Source organism: Vigna angularis, chromosome 3 (assembly GCF_016808095.1).
Source record: "Vigna angularis cultivar LongXiaoDou No.4 chromosome 3, ASM1680809v1, whole genome shotgun sequence".
In the NCBI taxonomy this organism is placed as follows: Eukaryota; Viridiplantae; Streptophyta; class Magnoliopsida; order Fabales; family Fabaceae; genus Vigna; species Vigna angularis.
In genome coordinates, this window is record NC_068972.1 from 26871365 (window position 1) to 26880127 (window position 8763).

Below are 8763 nucleotides of genomic sequence, written 5' to 3' on the forward strand. Positions count from 1 at the left end.
AAATTCCCAATACAACTTGAAATTTAAAATTAAAAGCTCAAGGTGCGTGACAAATTGAAATACAAGAAATAAATAACAAAACGCATCAATGTTCTTAAATTGCAATGCTGAGCTAATAAATTAAATGCACATTGGAATAATGTTTGGAAACATATATTAAATGCAAAAAAAAAAATTCCTTGAATCAATTGAAGATGCAACATTGAGCTAAACATTAAATGCAATTTATCATGGCAATTGTGCAAAGAAAAGACACTTGAACAGTAAGGAAACCAAAGTTCTTTTAGTGTCATTCCCTGTTGACGAGACAGCTACTCTTTTCTCCAATATAAAGTCACGTGCTCCAGCAAAGTGAACGTCCGTCTCTTCTAAAAGGTTTAATAGGTTCGGAGGTCCCTATATTTGTGGGTTCGTTTTAATTGGGTCCTCCAATTTTGAAAGTGATCAATTTGGTCCCTAATTTAACAAAATTGAGTGAATAATACACTTTCCGTTAAATGCAATGGACGTCATTAACTTTTTAAACATGTGGTATGTTGAAGCATCCTTCAAATAAAACTATGCCACCTGCAAATAAAAGGATGCCTCAACATGCCACATGTTTAAAAAGTTAACGCCGTCCATTATATTTAACGGAAAGGGTATTATTGACTCAATTTTGTTAAATTAGGGACCAAATTGATCACTTTCAAAATTGGAGGACCCAATTGAAACGAACCCACAAATATAAGGACCTCCGAACCTATTAAACCCTTCTAAAATGAACAATGAAAGTCCTCCTTCATTTGGAAATGAATGTGCTTCAAGAAAATTTCCTTCCCAGGCCGCGGCAACAAAATAAAACTAAGGAGTTATCCATTTCTCGCGTAACAGCGTTCAACCCATCAATTAATCACCGTGCACCTCTCCAAAGTGTGTCAGCGCCTCCAAAAGAAATCACCTTGCTGCACCGTCCTCTCCAGCAAAGAAATGAAAACAAGAACCCAACTGTAACCCTCCATTGTGGTGTCCGCTACTTCCTAAAGAGAAAGAATATTCCTCGTTGGCGGCTCTCTTTTTTTCTTAGCACACATGTGCCTTCTTCTTCAGCCAACAAAACCCGTGCCCAGGTCTCCAATTTGCTCATGGGCCCGCTGCTGCCAGCCTTGCTTTGCTGCACGTTGCCAATTCTTCCCAACGCTGGATGAATCAGCCCATCACGCCTATTGCTGGACGTGTTGCCATCTGCTGGACCGCTTCTCTCTTTTGGACGTGGCTTCCTTTTAAAATCTAAAGACCTATGTGCACCTCTCCAACACTAAAAGAACGTGTACAAGCCGAGTCCAAGCTGTTTTCCGCGTGAAGCCGCTTCTGCTGGACTGTGCAGGCCGGACACTGGACCGCTTCTTCTGTGGCTTCTTCGTGCACCTCCATGTCTTGCTGGATGCTACCTTCTGGACCAGCTGCCGCCAGGCCGTGACGCCTGGACGAGATTATCTACCACCACGTGCTGGACGCTGCTAGACTCTCCTTGGACGTGTGCTACTGGGCTGCCTCCGTGTGCTTTCTAAAAGGCCGTGACATCTTCCAGCTCAAAATGGAATTAGCAGCTGCAACATGTCCAGCCCATCTCCGTGTGCACCTCCCACCAAGCGTGATGCTCTCCAAGCGCAATTTGAATGCAGCCGTGCGAAGGTTGGATGCGTCAGCTACTGGACTGTGAGTGCCTCTCCAATTTTTGTTGCACGCCACTCTTCTTTGCTGGAGCATCTCGCTGCTGCTGTGCTTCCAAAAAAAAAAACTTGTTGGACCTCCAAAAATTAATTCCCATAGGTCGAGACACCACTTGGACGTGTGCTGCTTCTGAAGAAAAATCATGTGCATTCTCCAAAATAAAATCTGTGTTGCACATCAAAAATAAACCTCCACCTTTGGGTCCAATTGCCATTTCTCATTTAACCTCCAAATGTCCCAAATTGTAATTACAAAATTTTCCCTGCAATTAATAATGCAAATAATTAACTCAGATAATTCAAATTAATTAAAATAAGAATTTCTGATTAAATTAAGCACAATTAGCAAAAATGGAAAAATACTAGACATTCAAGCACAATTCCCTGATTAAACTCGTGTCACTCGACCTGCAACCATTGAAGAGTGGATCTCTGACACCGAAAAACAAGTAGAGTTCTCTACCTTTTGGAGCGAAAAAAAAATCATTCCCTGCAAATATGTTAGATCGGGATGATACATGTATTATGACTTTCAATTCCCAATCCTTTTCGAAGATCAAGGGCTAAAACATCTAGTAGAATAATAAGGTTGTATTTATCTTGATCTCATAAGAGTCTTCTACTTCAACCTTCGCCTTTGTGATGAAGTAGCTACTACCAAGGTAAAAGGTATCAACATCATCCTTGATTATGATATTTAGGCCAATGTGCCATGATGCCTATTTGTGATGACGTTGTCAAAGTTCCTCTTGGTGTACCGAGATTCAACCGTCTACTTGCTTTTCAATCATTTTTAAGAAACCCTTAACAACAAACCAGAAGAAGACAACTTCTAGTGGGAGGCTTCAAAGTTGAAGAACGACGGTTCATTATTTGATCGTTTGTGTTCTATGCCCCCAAGCCACAAATCATGCTCAATGCTCAAAACAAGACCTTCTCATTATTTATGGGCTTCTCAATCACATTCATATTGATTGGCCTTCTCTCATTATAGATACCATGATGAAAGCGCAACGCTATCCCGTCTATCACCTTCCATATGCTCTGCTTGTGTCTCACATCCTTGAGTACAAAGGAGTAAATGTTGATGGAGAAAACACACGTTCCATTTGAGCTGCTGGTTTGGAGATTGGTGAAACCACACTGCGACAAATGGGCTTTATGGCTCGTGGAAACATTTTTGTTCACAAAGACGCATAAGATAATGACAAAGAAGAAGAAGATATAGATGCTCATATGGTAGAACCAGTCAATGTAGTTGATTCCACTAAAGTTGGTCCTTCAGCTATTCCTTCATCCTCTTCTTTCTCCATTGAAGAACATCTTACCAATCTCTCGCGGCAAATGGATGAGATGAGCATTCTTCACCAAACAAGGCATGAAGAACTCCTTGAGATGCATCAATCTCATTATAGCTATGTAACTGAGCGCCTTGAATATTTTGATGCTAGGCTTGAAAACATTGAGGATTGTCTTAACATCCAACCTCCTGATTTACCACTTAGCCTTGACTTTTAGGTTTAGATGTCATTATGTTTGAATCCTTGTTTCTTTGTATTTCCTACATTTTACTGTTCTCATCTTTGACTTTATGGAATCTAAAGTTTATTTTCTTGGATTTGCATCATTATTTTGTTGAGTGGGAGCATAATTTGAGGAGGAGCCTCTCCTTCTTATAAGCCTTTTTGCTTATGATAAAAAAGGGGGAGAAACTATATGCGTTGTTATTGTTTAAAGCTATTAACCTCTTTATGTTGTTTGTAAGTATAAAACAATGTAGATAGTCATAAATGCTTTTAACAAAAAGGATTTTTTTACCATTATAAAAAAGGGGGAGATTGTTACCTATGTGAAACATTGTTGCTTTGAAGTAATTTTGATGATGATGCACTTGAAGACTTGAAGAACCTATATTGTAAATGTTAAAAGCACTTTCTGTAGAAATCATTTGTATAGGAATTATTTTACAATTGTAAGCACTTAGAAGTTTCATAACTTAGTGATTTATTGTGGCAATAATCGATTATCATAGGGGATAATCGATTATCACCGTAAGCTTTGATATTGTCCAAGGTTCGACAATAATCGATTATCACTATAGATAATCGATCATTATGCTTTCCAATGTAAACACCTTGAGATGTTAGAGATACTTAATGAATTAATTAAATTGCGCTTAATTGGAGGTTTTGTTGTTTGCTTAATATAATTATCATGAGTAAACATTTAGAGACATAAGAGATACTCAATGAATTGATTGATTGGTTTGATTAATTCAATTCCATTTAGAATTTTGATGAATGATAATTATTTTTATATAATTTGGATGAATGATAATTACAAATGAACTATAGAATCAATATTCTTAAATTATTTTTATTCACACTCTTTTAAGCATTGTATATATCAACAAACCTCATTTGCTTGATTATTTTATCTGGTTTTTTCTTTTAAGAAGCCTCTGAATTTGGAATACTGAGATTGCAATTAAATTTATATCGAGACAACTTTGGATTAACTAACCCTGTCTATAAGTAATTTCTATTGACTTCTTATATAGTATACATTTTTAGACACATTGAATGATCTACTTCTACGATAGATATCTATTCATTCATTAAATGACTATCATTACGTTAAACGTATACTTTTTAATTTGATTTAAAAGCATAAGTGATCAAATTTGATGCCTTTGTTAGAGAACTTGATTTAATTTCATTATCTAGTTTTCTTTCTTTTGCCTACATTTTTTTTCATTCCTAATTTGGTTTTGTTAATTTCGATTTTTTTTTTAAATTTTAGTGCCATAAAAGCATTTATTGCTTCTTTCTTTTATAGTGTTGAGTTATAGGTGATATGGTATGACTTCATACTCGTTTAATATAAGCTAACATGCATATCTCATTCCACACATCACTTCATATATAACATTTAATATAGAAACTACTAAAGTATTTGTTACAATATTCTTGTTTTCTCATTTTAGTTTTTTGTTTTAAATTTTGTGAATATTGATTTGGCTTAAGTAATTAATTAATTATATCATGTACAAAATAACTATTTAGAACCATCTTCATATGGAATTTATTTTTCATTTCAACATGATCAATAACATAATTTTCAAATGTAATCTGATGTTTTTGGCAGTCGTATTATTATGATGAATCTGAGTAAGTTCAATCATTCTTTCAGCAATATTCAATATAAAAAATCAATAAATTATACAACATAAGATAAGTATTATTCCTTGTTTTGAAAAAACATCTTTAGAAGAGCTTGTGAGGTAAATAGGTTAATTAAGGCGTTGTATGAAGGCTAGCATAGATGTTACTCGTTATTTTTAACAACCATCTTTGTAGTAGTTTGTTAGGAAAGTGATAGTAAGTGAAATGAAATTTCAACATAGTATAGAGGCTAGACTTATAATAATAGGAAATCAAGTTAGTCAATTAGCTATGCATGAACTTGTACAAGATGTTGATCTTTTTCCAAGGAGTGTAAGTATCATCTCTTTTGGCATGAAGGAGTTAAAGAACTTGTATTGATAGAATAGGATGAAAAAGAAAAGGAGAAGAAGAAGAAGAATCTGAAAATTTAGTAGACAATATTTTTCTTTAGTTTCTAAAAGATTTATATTTATTTGATCTTATTAATTACATTAATACTCACCTTGTGATTCATAATTTGATTCCTCTTTGTGCAAGGCATATATTGAGATGGTTGAGTTTATATTATCTAATGTTCTAAAAGGAGATGATAATTGTGATACAATTTTTAATATTGATGTAGTAGTTTAGTTAATTGAGTTAGATAATAAAAGCTTAACTATAATGTCTACTAATGCATCTAAATTACTTAATTCACACACAACATCTTTTCCATATTTGTGTTGTTTTAATTGATGAAGATTTTAAGAATACAACCTTATTCAAGATGAAGATTGAAGATGTAAAGTCTTATATGTTTAGAATGTCTTTGTGATTAGATATAATTGTTTTGATTAAAGTTTATCTTCCCTAAGTTCTATTTTAGTTTTTTATTCAAATAAACATCTTGAGAAAAACCAGTTGAAATTGTTTTTGAACTTATGTTGTTATTCTCAACTTTTGTGTGGGGTTGGAAATGGCCTAGGATACGTGGTGGCGACGAAGGAAGCCATGAGTTTCAAGTACGAAGTGTTAGTGATGGCTTTAGTTGGGTGTTGCGACGGTGAGCGACATATGTTCTCTTTCTCTTCATTTTCTTCATCAAAGACATGAGAGGCCTCCCCCGATTCAAATGTGCTAACAACTGGCGAGCTCCTCCTTCTATTTGTAGTAACCGACAATTCACGCCACAAACTCGGATACGTCGATGCGACCACTCATAAACACCATCAAAGGACCCACTTATGCCGAAAATGAGTAATCACAAAGTGCCTTCCATGTTACCGATTTTCTGCCAAGGGCTTCTTCTCTATGCCTGATCTTCTTTTCAATGCATCTGTTTTGGCTAATTACCTGAGTGAATGTTGTTGTATAATTGTGTAAATGTTATGATTATGTGAGGAATTAGTGCGGTGTTGGAGAATTGAATTCGAGAAGACAAAGATAGTTATGGAAATTGTTTTGTGTATATATGAAGATGAAGATGTGGGTCTGTATTGGTTGATGACGGAGAAGAAATTAGGGTTGTGTTCACTTTGGGAGAATGCACTATTTGTGAAGAAGAGGAAGGCAAAGGATAGATTCATTATGTTCACTTCACCTGAATTATGTTGATTTGTGGGTGAGAATTTGAGGGATGAAGATTAAAAGCAATCCCTCCTAAGATGAGAGGATTTGAGGAATGAAAAATAAAATTACAAAAATAACCCTTAATAATAATAATAATAAGGGTTAAATATGTTTTTCGTCCCTTAAGTATCACTGATTTTTGGTTTTAGTCCCTACTCAAAACTTTGATGGGTTTTAGTCCTCATAGTATTGAAACATGTAATATTAGTCCTTTAAAATGGATGGCGTCAACTTTTTATTGATCTGGCAAACGGCAAGGTCACGTCTTATGCCAACTTGCGTCTTCACTCTCTGTCACGTTGCTTGTGCTTGAACTTCGTTCATCTTCTCCGACAGAGCAATCATGGTTTCGCTTCTCGTGCACCATCACCCCAATCATGCAACAGCCCAAGCCATAGATCAAGCAAGCATCTCCATTCTTCTTCACCTGCAAAGAATCAAACAACCGAGCCCATTTTTCTTCCTCGCGGGTCATCCATGGCATTCCCAGAATCACCTGAAACTCAGACAAATCCAGAAAACACGAGCAACCCCAATCCCAAATAGCATCGTGCCGGAACACTGGGTTCGCTCTTACCAATCGAGAACCACGGCCAAGCAAAATCCCAAATCGCGAGTGTTGTGACGAACCCTAAATCGCCTAAGCCTCTCCGTCGCGCCTTCATCTCGCAAGCTCCCCTACACCGACACAACTACTTGTAGAAGTTGTCTTTCATGCTAGTGTACTGTTGTTTACTTGTGGGAATGTCTCTCTGTGCTTTTTATTTTTTGGGATACAATTGTATGTGCATTTTTTTGCAACTTTCGTTACTTTCATGATTAATTGGCTCCTTATCCTTTATTCTCTAACCTGCAAGTAGTAATTAATTATCCCGTGTTTTAAGGGCCGACTTAAATCACCATGGTCACAAAGGAGAAGAAAACACGTTCTGTCATCTCATAAATGGAAATCCTTGTTTACAGAAGATGGTAGATTCTGTGATGGTGGAAATAAGTTCCTTGATTATACTTTTTCATCATGTATATATTTGAAATTTATTCAGATAAAATTTATACAACTACTGATTATACTTTAAACATGCAAGTATGACTTAGGCAGCACCAAGGGTGAAATAGATGTTATAAGAACTCAAAATAGGTGGGAATGCAAGTTTTATCTCCAAATGTTTGATTCATTTTATTGCTTGTGCTCAATCCATCATGTACGGTTAGACTTAAAATGTATATTGTTTAGATTTTTTCCTTCCTGGGAGGGGTGTTAACATCATTTTAATTTTATTCCATATCTTTATACACAGAAAGCAGTATGAGAAACTCCGCAGACAATGTCGGAGACTCATCAAGCAAAGTAATGTCGAGGTTCGTTCATGGACAAGTCGAGGTTTGTGAGCTTCGTCAAGTTTCCTAGAGAAGGAGGAATGAGGCCTACAAGGTTGCACCCTGCTAGCCAGAAGAAGAACCCAACTTTGCCCCCAACTGAGATGATGAAGAAGCAACGTGGCAGATACTTAAGAAGAAGACGTGGCCTCGCCGTTTGCCAGATCAATAAAAAGTTGACGTCATCCATTTTTAAGGATTAATATTACATGTTTCAATACTGTGAGGACTAAAAGCCATCAAAGTTTTGAGTAGAGACTAAAACCAAAAATCAGTGATACTTAAGGGATGAAAAACATATTTAACCCTAATAATAATGATAATATAATAATAATAATAATGATACAATTTTTTTTCATGTTAAAAATTAATTTTATTTTTTTCTCTTCTTATAATAATTTTTACAATTATATATAATATTAACAATTACAATTTTATATTACTTTTACTACTAATGATATTTTAGTAATCTTTAATTTTTACCAATTAAATATTTTTTTTATTTGTCACATTAGTCAAATTCTACATTAATTTTCATAACTTTACTTTTAAATTCATTCTCACTTCCTCCAAACCCCTTCAAAAAATAACAATAAAGTCACTCTCAAAATCTTCTCAAATCCATCTACTCACTCTCGTCCAAATCAATCCTTTAAAGTGAACACACCCTAGGAGAGAAGAGGAGAATCCCCTAGTTCTGCGTGAAGAAGAAGCTGCTTTGAAATGCTCAATCTTGACTAATCTAAAGTACCCGATCCTCGAATTTATTTTAGATTACTCAATCTAATATACACATGTTGTTTTCAGATTAGTCAACCCAAAATACAATATCAAATTTGAGAATACATTCCAGATTGTCTAATCTATCAATCATTTCTCAATTTTAGATAATATTATAA